Source organism: Salmo salar, chromosome ssa02 (genome assembly GCF_905237065.1).
Source record: "Salmo salar chromosome ssa02, Ssal_v3.1, whole genome shotgun sequence".
Classification (NCBI taxonomy): domain Eukaryota; kingdom Metazoa; phylum Chordata; class Actinopteri; order Salmoniformes; family Salmonidae; genus Salmo; species Salmo salar.
In genome coordinates this window covers 46,237,346-46,252,503 of record NC_059443.1, presented here as the reverse complement: position 1 = coordinate 46,252,503, position 15,158 = coordinate 46,237,346, and the positions used below count along the sequence as shown (strand labels likewise).

General features: G+C 41.3%; 1 long non-coding RNA gene across 1 annotated transcript; it reads right to left on the bottom strand.

The window, feature by feature from the left end:
• Window positions 1–5,287: 5,287 nt before the first annotated feature.
• LOC123739253 (uncharacterized) lies at window positions 5,288–8,433 on the bottom strand. The gene is made up of 2 exons (XR_006767652.1): window positions 8,094–8,433; window positions 5,288–6,156 (listed from the first exon to the last, which is right to left on the bottom strand). It is a non-coding gene; the product is annotated as an uncharacterized lncRNA (long non-coding RNA).
• Between the last annotated feature and the right edge of the window lie 6,725 nt (window positions 8,434–15,158).

Here is a 15,158-nt window from a genome sequence, read left to right as displayed (position 1 = left end):
TCCAGTTACAGAGGGAGGTGTTTAGTCCCAGGGTCCTTAGCTTAGTGATGAGCTTTGAGGGCACTATGGTGTTGAACGTGAGCTGTAGTTAATGAATAGCATTCGCACATATGTGTTCCTTTTTGTCCAGGTGTGAAAGGGCAGTGTGGAGTGCAATAGAGATTTCATCATCTGTGGATCTGTTGGGGCGATATACAAATTGGAGTGGGTCTAGGGTTTCTGGGGTTATTGTGTTGATGTGTGCCATGACCAGCGTTTCAAAGCACTTCTTGGCTACATATGTGAGTGCTACGGGTCGTTAGTCATTTAGGCAGGTTACCTTTGTGTTCTTGGGCACAGGGACTATGGTGGTCTGCTTGAAACATGTTGGTATTACAGACTCAGACAGGGAAATGTTGAAAATGTCAGTGAAGACACTTGCCAGTTGCTCAGCGCATGTACGAAGTACACGTCCTGGTAATCCATCTGGCCCTGCTGCCTTGTGAATATTGCCCTGTTTGAAGTTCTTACTCACATCGGCTGCAGAGAGCGTGATCACACAGTCGTTCCGGAACAGCTGATCCTCTCATGCATGTTTCAGTGTTACTTGTCTCGAAGCGATCATAGAAGTAATTTAGCTCGTCTGGTAGGCTTGTGTCACTGGACAGCTCTCGGCTGTGCTTCCCTTTGTAGTCTGTAATAGTTTGCAAGCCCTGCCACATCCGACGAGTATCAGAGCTGGTGTGGTACGATTTGATCTTAATCCTGTATTGACGCTTTGACTGTTCGATGGTTCGTCCGATACTATCACCACACGTATTGTGTGGCAGCACAACAATTGATTTTCATATTTTCTGATAACAATGTTAAATAAAAAATTTGGGTTTTTAAGCTAACAACGATGGGCGCTGCACGCTTAAGCAGACCAGGATCCACTTGGTCAGCACCTGTGGATTTCTTGTTGTCTATGGCTAGCAAATCATCTAGGACTTATTTTTCTTTAAATAGCATAAAATAAAAGTTTTGACTATCATTTCTCTGATCATTCAGCAAGTTCCCCCTATCAGTATCCAGCCCATTACCATTGTGAATAGGCTTAAAAGTTATTTCACAGAGATAGCGCGCTGAAATAAATTGGTAATTAAATGCATCAATGGTGGCAAAAAAAGTGTAATGAGGCCAGTGTCTGGATTAATTTGTTGTGGCAGAGAGGAGGAAGTAGAACCTATTCGGGGATTTGACAGTTTTCCAGAAATTAGCTGGGCACCCATTACAGTCTGAAAGAGCGTTACATAATAATCATATTTAGCTTTTCTGATTTGTCTTACAGCTTTTCTGATTCCTAAATTGCTTAAAAGCTAGCCAGTCCAGTTCTAAGCCTGTGTTCCTGGCCTTGACCCAAGCATCATCTCTTTTATGAATGACTTCTGATAATTCCGGAGTGTACCAGGAATTCGATCTACTTATTTTTTTGAAGGGAGCATGATTATCCACAATAGCATTGAAGACCTCTGCAAAAAGGTTCAAATCTAAATCAGGTTCAGTTATAGCTGAAATACAATCAAGGTCACTAAAATAAAGATAATGTAAAAAAGGCTGTTCACTGAAGTTCCTCTTTGTGATAACACAAGGCTTTGATTTTTGCATTCTCACATCTCTAACACAAACAACTTGCAATGGTCACTAATGTCTTTGGCAAAGACACCAGTAGAAACATATTACTCTGGTGTATTAATTAAAATATGAACAATCAGAGTTGACTTTGAAGGATCTTTATGGTTGGGCCTTGTGGGCTTAGTCACCAGTTGGGTTAGGTTAACCCTTGTGTAGTCTTTCTGTATGCTCCCCTTGTCCTATGGATAAAAAATGACCCACCTTCACTAAACCCCTAAAATAAAGTAGCTTAATTGAATTTTAAACACCAAATCTATTTTGCATGAAGAAACAACCTGTCATTCATCAAACTTTGTGAATATCTGGGTTTTCCCTCTTCACAATGCAGAAAGACTGCATTTAATCAGTGGACACCATTCGTTTTTATTAGAACACACCTGCCATAATTGTTTTCTTTACTAAAGTAGAGGTTTATTATTATTGCTCAAGGTACTGCATAGGTGTGAACATACATTTTTTAGCAAGAGAGAGCACTTGTATAGCCTAAGAAAGTAGCAGAAATGTGCAGAAAGTAGTTTTGAATGCATTTTATTGAAGGGAACAATAAGTCTTGAACTTTTTTGGCAACATAGTGATATATTCTTATATACTGTACAATGAGGAATTCAACTACAAAATACTAGTCTTCTCCAATTTTTTTGACCATTGCCCCCACCCACAAGGTGTTTAAACAACAACAATAAATACGAATAAAATAAGATAATAGATACAAAACAAAAACGTGACAAACATAAATCAATCAACTCTAATTAGCACATGTAGGACAGTATGCAAGTGTGTGTGCATGGACTTTGCAGACATATTTCTCACATGTGCAGCACACAGTATTTGTTTTACAGTCATCCTTTGGGGGGAAGAATTGGCATCTCCTCCTCTTCCCTGCCCCAGCTGCAGCCTCAGGTGGATCAGGACAAGATTCAGCCCCCTGAACAGCTTTCACAAGCGCTGCAGAGGCTGCTGTGTGGGGGAGGCGCTCCCATTTTTGAATGTGTGGGGTTACAAGTGCCTTTCCCAGCTGCTCCAGGAACACCCTCCTCTTGTTCCGCTTATCAGGCATCCAGGTAGGGTTGATCTTGTTCCATATCATTATAAGGCATTGTATGAGGACACATCAATAATGTTATGGAAGATGACCAGGGGCCAGCGATCCTCCTGCAGCTGTAAGTTCCAATCACCTTGTCCAGGTTGTCCACACCTCCTTTGTTGTGGTTTTAGTCCAGGATGATGGCTGGCTTCCTGTCCTCACGATCACTGATCTCAGGCATTTTGTGCAATGTGCTCAGGAGGAGCACATTCTCGTTCCTCTTTGGGAGGTAAGAAACTAGAGTGGGGTTGAAGGCAAACTTTGATGAGAAGGCATCTCTCCCCGTTGTTGCGAGGAGTGCAGGGGGTAGCTCAGTTCTTTGTAACTGTGCCAACCATGGTGATCTTACTCCTCAGGAGCTGTTGGCTGAGTTCATAAGAGGTGAAGAAATTGTCACACGTGACATTGTGCCCGCTTAGTCCATCTGTCACATCAAGCACAACCCATAAGCCCTGGTTCTTCTCCAGGCCTCCACTTGTCGGCTTCCCTGTGTAGACTTGCATCTTCCAAGTGTAGCTGTGACACAGGCCACCCACATCTTTATGCCATACTTTGTTGGCTTGCTGGGCATATACTACTGGAAAGGACAGTGACCTTTTGATAAAAGAGATTACTATCAGTGTCACAGTAAACAATCACATAAATCAATGATATTACAGCAATACATAATACAATAACAGTGAAAATCAATTACATTACAAATATGAAAATAAAAATGTACCTCTGAATGGAACCAGTTGCTCATCTACTGTTACTTCAGGTCCAGGTTGTAGAGGTATGGCAAACACTCCATCCACTTCTCCCAGACCTCTCGTATGGCTGCCAGTTTGTCTCTCACACGCCTTGCGGGTCTTGACTCACGGTTATCAAATCGTAGCATTCTTGAGAAAGTGTGAAAGACTTCCAGTGGCATCGTGGCACGGAAAATCGCCCTTCCACTCTCTGCATCCCAGAGACTACATGTAGACTCGCCTCAGGACCTACACACACCTGCACATTAGCAGCCCTATGTAGGCAAGCAGGTCAATCTCATCCATCCTTTTCCAGTTGTCTCCATATTTACGGAAACCCTCCAAATTTGTCATCTCCAGGATAATATTTTCGACTGCATGTCTTGTGGGCCCTGGGGTCATCCTTATGACATTTTGTGCTGCCATCCTGCCCTGGTTGTCATATGGTGACAAGGACCATGTTATTTTGCTGTTCTTTGACAAAAATGTCTCTTTCAGTTTGGGGGATTTCTTCTTCGTCTGAAGATGATGCATCATTCTCTGGGTTGTTTTCTTCCCCATCTTCTTCTTCAGATACCTCTTCTTCTAAATCATTGTTCTCTTGTTCCTCCTGGACATCTGAAAAAAAATCAGATCTACGACCTGTTGGGCATTGAAACGTGATGGCTTCAGCAAACTGGGGGGACTGTCATCTGCAGCACCTCTATAGCCTCTGACTGCATTTCCCATTAGTAAACAATGCTTTCAAGAAATGTTTATTTTGTCTAAAATTGTTTCTCATTGTGTGTGTGTGTGTGTGTGTTTTTGTGGTATATAAATGATTGTATAACTGCCGGGTCAAAAATGACCCTAAGCCAATATTTGTACAGCTTTCGTGGAAATATGAACAAAGGCAATGTTTCACTTTTTCTAATGTTGGGGGTCACTCTAGGAAAAGTCATCAAATTTCCTTGTTGAAAAAATATCATTTAGGGGGTTTTCTCTAATGTTAAACATAGTGGCGGGTCATTTTTTTACCTTTAAGACAACACAAGGTTTAAGATCATTACACATGTCTTTAGATTGTCTGAAGCCTGCATTTTCCAATAATTTAGGTCACCCAGGATAATAACTTCTGATTTCGCAAAAGAAGACAACAAACTAGTTAACCCCGAGTGTACAAAGGTTAGCAGAGGGAGGACGGCAGACCCCTATAACAATTATGGATATGTTTTTCCCCCAGAAAAATACTTAAAGATAGTAGCTCAAATGTTTTGGCAGTAATCCAGTTTAGGAAGTAAGCTCCTAATGTTCTGATGCATCAACCCAAGTCCTTTGAGATTGTAGGCCCTGTCTGATGGTTGATATTGATATAGTTGATATGGCTATAATATTGCATAGAGCTGCACCATATAGTACCACAGTATGAGTCATAATACCCATAAAACTGAGCAGCCAAACAGGGAAATGTTTCGAATCTTTTTTCCACCATTCATTTTTCCCATAGGGGATTATAGAAACAGTTCAAATAAGGGCTGTGTTTCATGTAGACTTACCCTGTCGTGATGTTTTGATAACCGTGTATCTCTAGGACGAGGACATTTTCATCAATATGCTTGTACTTACTTACTTGTACTTACTGAGAGCCGAATATATTGATAAATGTCACCTTGTCCGAGAGAGATTTACATGGTTATCAAAACGTCACCCCAGGTTAAGCCTACACGAAACACAGCCCTTATCTTAAGTATTTCTAAAATCACCTATGGGAAAAATAAATGATGAAAAAAAATTATTGGAACTGTCATAAGTGTAGAGAGGAGTAGGCAGGAGGCAGTCAGGGGTTTAGAACTACTGAATTTATTAAATATATATATATATTAAAAGTACAGCAGGAGAGATTCCTCTCAAGAAAACAAGCAACATTTACATCGACCAATCAAAGACAAATGACAGAGGGAGTATATATACAGTGATAGAGTGGAGATTGGAACCAGGTGTGTGTAATGATGACGAGACAAGTCCGGGGTTGATGAGAGAAGGGCGTTATCCAGCAGCAGGTTCAGCAGCAGCTAGAAGGCCAGCGACGCCGAACGCCTGAGCTGGACAGGAGGGGGAGCCAAGCGAAGGCTGGTTTGATTGGAACCATTTCCCTGTTTGACTGCTAGGTTTTATGGGTATTATAACATCTCCACTGTGGGGTTCTATTTGGTCTATCCCTATTAGTAATACAGGAAGGAGTAGAAATTGGAAATACTTTTCCAAAGTTAGCACCATAATGCCTGAGGCTGCAGCCAATGTCAATGAGGAACTCTCAGAGTAACCAGTGATGGAATTTCATAAACTGACTTGCATGGGATTTGGTTGCTATCGTGCAACAACCAAAGCCCTCTACGTGATTTGAAAACTGAGGGGGACTGAAGCCTCAGACACCCTCGAGGCTTGATGTGAGAGGAAGCCTGAGGGTATGGTCTTGTGGTAGAAACCCACTGAGCTGGACCCTCAGGAGACAGGGTAGAGGATGAAGGAGCAGGAATCTCTGGAAGCAGGTGTGCGAGACTGTGTGTATCCACCGCTGCCTTGCACTGGGCTTATGGTGTGTGACATGCCTCCTGGTCCTCAAAAAGCGTCCATTATGTTCCTTTATTCTTCAAGGGAGGTGGGGGGAGAGGTGCGACATGGTGGCAAGGCAGTGGCACGACGACCAGTCTGAGGAGTAAAAAAGGAAAAGGTCTTAGAGTGGGACCTTTCCAGGATACGCTGCAATCTCTCAATTTGCTTACTCTGGATTTCCAGCTCAGACAAAGTGCATTCGCAAAGAATTCAGAACTCTTGATTTTTTCCACATTTTGTTACGTTACAGCCATATTCTAAAATGGATTCGTTTTTTTCGTTTTTTCCCTGTTTTCCCCCACACAATTCCCCGTAATGATTTTTTTGCACATCTATATAAAAAAAGAAACTGTAATATCACATTTAAAAAACTATTCAGACCCTTTACTCAGTACTTTGTTGAAGCACCTTTGGCAGCAATTACAGCCTCAAGTCTTCTTGGGTATGATGCTACAAGCTTGGCACACCGGTATTTGGGGAGTTTCTTCCATTCTTCCCTTCAGCTCCTCTCAAGCTCTGTCAGATTGGATGGTGAGTGTCGCTGCACAGCTATTTTCAGGTCTCTCCAGAGATGTTTGATCGGGTTCAAGTCCGGGCTCTGTCTGGGCCACTCAAGGACATTAACAGACGTTGCGTTGTGTTGGCTGTGTGCTTAGGGTTGTTGTCCTGTTAGAAGGTGAACCTTCGCCCCAGTCTGAGGTCCTGAGCGCTCTGGAGCAGGTTTTCATCAAGGATCTTCTCTCGATCCTGACTAGTCTCCCAGTCCCTGCCGCTGAAAAACATCCCCACAGCATGATCCTGCCACCATCATGCTTCACCGTAGGGATGCTGCCAGGTTTCCTCCAGACGTGACGCTTGGCATTCAGGCCAAAGAGTTCAATCTTGGTTTCATCAGACCAAAAAAATCTTGTTTCTCATGGTCTGAGAGTCCTTTAAGTCCCTTTTGGCAAACTCCAACAGGCTGTCATGTGCCTTTTACTGAGGAGTGGCTTCCGTCTGGCCACTTTACCATAAAGGACTGATGTGCGGAATGCTGCAGAGGTGGATGTCCTTCTAGAAGATTCTCCCTTCTCCACCCAGGAACTCTAGATCTCTGTCAGAGTGACAATCGAGTTCTTGGTCACCGCCCTGACCATGGCCCTTCTCTCCCGATGGCTCAGTTTGGCCTGGCGGGCCAGCTCTAGGAAGAGCCTTGGTGGTTCAAAACTTCTTCCATTTAAGAATGATGGAGGCCACTGTGATCTTGTGGACCTTCAATGCTGCAGACATTTTTTGGTACCCTTCCCCAGATCTGTGCCTCTACACAATCCTGTCTCCGAGCTGTACGGACAATTCCTTGAACCTCACGGCTTGTTTTTTTGCTCTGAATGCACTGTCAACTGTGGGACCTTATATAGACTGGTGTGTCTTCCCGAATAATGTCCAATCAACTGAATTTACCACAGGTGGACTCCCAAGGGTCTAAATACTTATGTAAATAAGGTATCTGTTTTTTCTTTTTTATAAATTTGCAAGCATTTCTAAAAACCTGTTTTCGCTTGGTCATTATGGGGTATTGTGTGTACAGTAGATTGATGAGGAAAACATGTGGGAAAAATGTGGAAAAGGTCAAGGGGTCTGACAGTTCTCACATTGAAAATTTGGCCGGACAATATTATCCAGGAACTGTGCAAAGTAGGTGCAGCTCCTACATGGGATGAAACGTTCACCGTAGTCTCTGAAGGTGGTAGAAGTCAATATGGAAAAAGTCAGTTTTCCCATATGGCAGAAAGTGGTGGAAACAATTTTCTAAAAAGTCAATTAAAATCCACACAAATAAAATGGGTTGACTAGAAGTCAGCTAAAAGTCAATCAATCCACACACTGTGATAGTTAGATTGAATCACACAGTTTGTAGGATCACCACAGTTATAGCCAGCAAGCCAGATCCCAACCACAGACTAGAAAGCAGCCAGCCCTAGGGCCCACAATAAACACAACCCAGGCACAAAACTCGCCAGCATAACAACAGCAAGGAGAGAGCGGTGACTTACTCAATGCGATTAAATGCTGGGGCCCATCAAAACAGCAACACAACGGAGGCCATGTACCAGTATGATAGCCAAGTGTATAGTACATTGGAGGGAAGTAGTTTCCAGTATAGGCTGGTGGAGGCCGGGAGGGAGGCAAGCTTTTCATCGGGCTGTGGGAGAGTCAAAAATAGTAAATCCAAGTAGGCTAAACCAAGCGGAGTTCAAGTTTGGCAGTAGTCCAAAACAGGCAGGAAGCTCGAGCCAGGAACCTCCATCAATCTCAGAGTAGCTAAATCCATTCTCTCTCTCACCCTACTCTCCCCCTCCTTCTTTCTCTCTTACCTCACTCTCATTTTCTCCCATTCTCTTTGCCCTCTCCTTCTTTCTCACTCACCCCACTGTTTTTCTCCCACTCTCTTTGACCCTTCCCTGCCTCTCTCTATCCCTCTTTCCTGAACTTTATCTTTATAATGTTCATTCTTGCCCTTTCTAATTTGCACAAGTACACTAACCTCTGTGTGATATTCATTGACCAGTCATCACCTGTTGCCGTGTCTGTCTCTGGGGAGGACATGACAAATGGTTGCACTTTTAACTGAAATCCTGTTCCCTGTGTGACCTGCATGTTCTGTTCATGACCTGTGTCACATGTCTCGCAGCTGCTGCAGCTTTGCCTGCAGGTGTTTCCGAAGTCACAGGTGCAGCCGTCAGACCAAGCTACAGTGTGTGACCAAGTTCTGTCATGTTTCAGTTGGGTGAGGTTTAACTGATTCATGGTCTGAAAAGCACTCGGAGGGACTTTCAAACTCCCTCAAAGATAGACTTGGTCAGCACGAACATTCCATCATCCATATTTCTATGAAACGATACGTGCATGTATATGATGCTATGTTCCATGAAACACCTGATGATGAAATGGACACCCTGGCTCGAATGAGTGTGGAGGGGTGGAGGGACGGTATAAATGTCATCAGGTGGGATACATTTTCAGGCCTGAGGCCGAGTTGCCAAAGAGAGAGAAACTATCCTTCTCTGATCACTTGTATGTCCTTTGTGCATCGGGCCGTCAGCCACCAGCCAACACTGCCATCCCCTTGTGTCCCCTGGGTAGATTTGTCCCATGTAGACACACCCAGATGACTCGTATGCTCTCTATTAACGCTAAGGCAGACACTCCCTTACATCACAGTCTATAGGTCTCAGGAGAGACTGACCTGGGATCAGGTCGAAGGGTGGCTGGAATAGGATCTGAGAGGGGGAAGGGAGCTGGGAAATTAAACTAGTATACCGCTGTGGACTATATTTCACCTCACACACTTGACAGTTGTGTTCAACCTACATTAGGTTAGCTGGCTGGCTCCAGTTTCGAAGGTAGAGCTATGGTTGGGGTTATTATAGGGGAATAGTACTACCACTGAAAGTCAGCCAAAGGTTGTTACACTGGATTACTGTACATGGATTCAGTTCAACTTCAAGGAGCTAGCCAGCGTATAAATTGTAGCATGGGACATCATTATTATGTAATATTCTGGTTGATAACCAAATTACAACCAGATAAAGATGTTTTTCATGACTAGATTGAGACGCCTGGGAAAGATGACATATTTTGTCCAAGTCACAATCAAAAATTCGCTGAAAGGACGTCTTTTCTCAATCAGTGTTTTTGGGGACATGACTGTTCTACACTATAGTATTCACTGTAGTGTTTTTGCAGACATGACTGTAGTACACTATAGTATTCACTGTTGAGTTTTTGCGGACATGAGGGAAATATACTATAGTACTCACTGTAGTGTTTTTGCTGACTTTACTGTAGTATTTACTGTAGTGTTTCTGTGGACTTTGCTTCAGTATACTGTAATGTTTTTGTGTACATGACTATAGTAAAATATAGTATTCACTGTAGTGTTTTTGCGAGCATGACTATAGTATACTATAGTTTTCACTGTAGTGTTTTGCAGTCATGAGTGTAGTATACTATAATATTCGCTGTCATGTTTTTGCGGACATGACCGTTGTACACTATAGTATTTACTTAAGTGTTTTTGCAGACATAATTGTAGTGTTTTTGCGAACTTTACTGTCGTATTCACTGTAGTGTTTCGGTGGACATGACTATGGTATAGTGTTTTTGCGGATATTACTTTAGTATACTATAATATTCACTGTAGCGTTTTTGCAGAACATGACTGTATTATACTGTAGTATTCACTGTAGTGCTTTACAGAACATTACTGTGGTATACTATAATATTCAATGTAGTGTTTTTGTGGACATGACTGTACTACAATATTGTATTCACTTAAGAGTTCTTGCGGACTTTACTGTAGTACTCATTGTAGTATTTTGCTGCCATGACTGTAGTATACTATAGTATTCACTTTAGTGTTTTTGTATACTTCACTATAGATTTCACTATGGTGTTTCTGTGGACATGGCTGTAGTATACAGTAATCACTGTAGTGTTTTTGTGGACATTACTTTAGTATAATATAGTACTCACTGTAGTGTTTTTGCAGACATGAATGTAGTATACTATTATATTTACTCTAGTGTTTTTGTGGACATGATCATACTACACTATAGTATTCACTCTAGTGTGTTTGCAAACTTTATTGTAGTATTCACTGTAGTGTTTTCGTGGACATGACTGTAATATACTGTAGTACTTACTGTAGTGTTTTTGTGGACTTACTGTAGTATTCACTTTAGTGTTTCTGCAGACATGACTGTAGTATAGAGTATTCACCATTTTTTTGGCGGACATAACTGTAGTGCACTATAGTATTAACTGTACTGTTTTTGCAGACATGACTGTAGTATACAATACTTTACACTGAGGTTTTTATGGACTTTACTGACATGACAGTAGTATACAGCACTGGAGTGTTTTTACGGATATTACTGTAGTAAACTATATTATTCGCCAAATTTTGCAGACATGATTATAGTATACTATAGTATTCACTGTAGTGTTTTTACAGACTTTATTGTAGTATTCACTGTAGTGTTTTTGCGGATATGACTGCAGTATACTGCAGTATTTACTGAATTGTTTTTGCGGATTTTACAGTGAATACTACAGTAAAGTCCTCAAAAACACTACAGTGAATACTATAATAACGTTTACGTATCTTGCATTACTCATCACATATGTTTATACTGTATTCTATACTATCTACTGTATCTTAGTCAGACATTGCTCATCCGTATATATATATATATTCTGAAATCCATTCCTTTACTTAGATTTGTGTGTATTAGTTATTTGTTGTGAAATTGTTAGATATTGCTGCACTGTCACGTCCTGACCAGTATAAGGGGTTATTTGTTATTGTAGTTTGGTCAGGGCGTGGCAGGGGTGTGTTTGTTTTGTGTTGTCGGGGTTTTTGGGTATTGTTCTATGTTTTGTATTTCTATGTTGTGTATTTCTTTGTGTTGGCCTGGTATGGCTCTCAATCAGGGGCAGCTGTACTTCGTTGTTGCTGATTGGGAGCCATACTTAGGTAGCCCTTTTTCCACCTGTCTGTTGTGGGAAGTTGTTTTTGCACTGCTGTGGTTTGCCTGCAAACTGTCTAGCTGTCATTCGTTTTTTCTTGTTTGTGTAGTGTTCAATAAAAGTTAAGATGAGCATTCACATACCCGCTGCATTTTGGTCCAATCACTACGACGGCCGTTACATGCACTGTCGGAACTAGAAGCACAAGCATTTCGCTACACCCGCAATAACATCTGCTAAACACGTGTATGTGACCAATGATTTGATTGATAGTGTAGTACGGTTATGTCCGCAAAAACACTACAGTGAATACTGTATACTACAGTCATGTTCGCAGAAACATTACAGTGAATATTACAGTAAAGTCTGCGAGAACACTAGAGTGAATACTATAGTATACTACAGTCTTGGCCGCAAAAACATTAGTGAATACTACAGTAAAGTCTGCAATACCACTACAGTGAATACTATAGTATACTACAGTCATGTCCACAAAAAACACTGCAGTGAATATTATAGTATATTACAGTAATGTTCTGATAAAACACTAAAGTGAATACTACAGTATACTACAGTCACGTACGCAAAAACACAACAGTGAATATTGTAGTATACTACAGTCATGTCTGCAAAAACATTACAGTGAATATTATAGTGTAGTACTGTGTCACGGTTGTCGTCGGGAAAGGATGACCAAAATGCAGCAGGATTGTGGATGCTCATCTTGAATTTTATTTTAACTCAAAAGTGAACACCAAAATAATAAACACAACGAACTCACGATCAACAAAACAGTCTTGTCAGGCTCACACACGCTAAACAATCTCCCACAACTACAAACACAAAGTAATATATAGGACTCTCAAACAAAGGCAAATAGACAACACCTGCCTTCAATTGAGAGTCCCTACCCCAATTAACTAAACATAGAAACAGATTCACTAGACTAAACATAGAAATACATAAACATAACACGGTGCCCAAAACCCCCGGAATACATAAATCAAATGCCCTACTAAATCAACCACCACCCCAAACCACATAAAACAAATACCCTCTGCCACGTCCTGACCAAACTACAATAACAATTAACCCTTATACTGGTCAGGACGTGACATACTGTCATGTCCACAAAAACACTACAGTGAATACTATAGTATACTACAGTAATCCTACAGTATTCATTGAAGTGAATTCTACAGAAAAAAAATTGAATTCCCAGTGAATGCAAGCTATACGGTATGTTAGCAAGAGTTGAAATCAAATGTAAAAACAAAGGAGCAATACTGTAGGCGACTGAAGGGATATCTCAGTGTTGTTTGTTTCTGTGTAGAATAGTCTTTATGCAGTGACCTGCTTACCAAAGTCAGCAGAGATGCTGCTTTAGCAGCAAACACTTATGTCTCTTGTGCTTGGTGTTTGTTTACAGAAACATTATCACTTTCAAAAATATTACTACCCCTCCTGACTCCTCATGTTATATTTAGTCCTCCATTTGTTGCTTTGTTTATTTTTCTGTCTCTGGGTGATTGGTTGTAATATTGTATGTTACAAAGTTTCCTTGGGAAGTTTACTTGGTAATTAATAAAAAATAAACTCCTGCATACTAGCAAGGAGTGCACTATAGCGCTAACGAGTCAAATTTCAAATAAATGCATTAGTCAACAAAACGTGTTCCTTAAAGATGGAAAAAGTCTGATTAATTACTATCCTTTGATGTATGAACATCCTCTAAAGTAGTGCCAACGATGCACTCGAGACTTTAGACATATCACAGACCCCAAAAATAGATGACAGGATACTGAAAACAAACCGTCATACCCCAGATTCCACTCTCTCCCTGGGTAAGCTGCTGAACATGTGAAGGAGGAGTGGCAGTGTCCATGGTTGGGGGAATGGTCCCTTTATCCCTATCTGCATTAGTGTAGAGACAGCCTGTCTCCAGAATCAACCACGTCCCATTTACTCCTGATTATGGCATATTAGTGGCTGAGGCCCGGGGAGACAGGAAGCGTTGTCGGGGACGATGTGAAGGTAGATGTGCATCATCTGTTGATCCAGGAAGACTAATGGCTCCCATTAAAGATGAGTCCTGTTTGCGCCACGGGATGACAATGCTAGAGTACACAACACTGTTACTTGGGGACAGATGGAGAAAAAAGGGTAGGAGTAATTCAGATGGAAAGTGGTGTTACACTGAATAGTGAGAGTGGGAGCTGAGAAAGATGACCATACATGGGTTCCATATTGTGGATGCTAAAATGAGAGGAATCTCAATATGGGGAGGTGTGGCTGGTAGGACAGATTATTGGATGATATTTTTTCATCAATAGTGCTAATTAAATGAAGTGTACACCACAATGGGTTTTTATCACTATGGACATATTTTCTGTGGTAGATTCTCTGGCAAAGCTTTATTATAGAGCATTGTGAGATTCAATGGAGATGTCTGGTCATGAGTTCTGTTCCAGGAACATGAAGAGATGAAATGGTGATCACTGAAACACATACCCGTGAGGCATATGAGTAAATTTCAGCCATTAACCTATAATAGCATTTAGTGAAGCCTAGTTTGACCCCTGAGCAAGCCACAGTCAAAACCTCTCTCATCACATCCCCCTAGGGAATGTAAAATGTGAGCTGTGTTGTAAATTCTTTGTCTTCACCACGGGAGTTTTACACAGTCATCAATCTTCTCTCTTAGTGCAGTATCATCACTGGATCACTGGCCCCATACATAATGGCCGTCATCTTGGGGAGCAACTTAAGTGCATTTCACAAAACTACTCTCTCATAGACAGATGTACATAACATAAATGTATCGTAACAGTTATACAAGATTTTGTATCTGAATTTCGGAGATTACACAAAAGTGGTGGAGAATGGGTTTCGGTGTGGGGGTAAGATAATGTTGGGAGATTGTAATACTATAGTGGTCTAATGGGAAAAGAGGTGGTTTAGTATCTCTGGATTCCATAGAGGAGGAATTCATGGTACATTGAGAAAGACATGCACAGTGCAGACTCAGGTCCAGGCCTTAACCTGGCATCTAGCGAGTGTCAATATGGGAATTTAAGGTGGTTGGTATGACTATCAGCTCTGTTAACACTTTAAGTTTGGGAATGTGAGAGACATGCTGGAGTTTGACTGTGGCTGCAACCTGTGGTCTAAATACCCATGCTCCCTAACCAAAACCCTCTAAAGGATAGGATCATTTATGTTACTCACAATTTCCCTGTGTCATTGCAGCATTAGCTGTAAAAAAATAAATATGGAATTGACAGAATTTTAACTACTTTGCATTTATGAAACTAACAGACAATCATAATATCAGCAAGACATATACAATTCCCAGTTTATGCAACAAAACCAACCAGCATGACATAAAATTCCCAGTTTATGCAACAAAACCAATTTGATAAGAGGTTTTAAAATAGAACCTATTTGACTCAACGTTCCATGACGTACACTAAGGCATTGTTGGCAGAATAGATGGAGGCAGTTCAATGCATGATTAATATAATATAATTCACCAATACATTTCTTGGTAGTCCAAAACATATTGCTATCAGGTTGTAAATCACAGC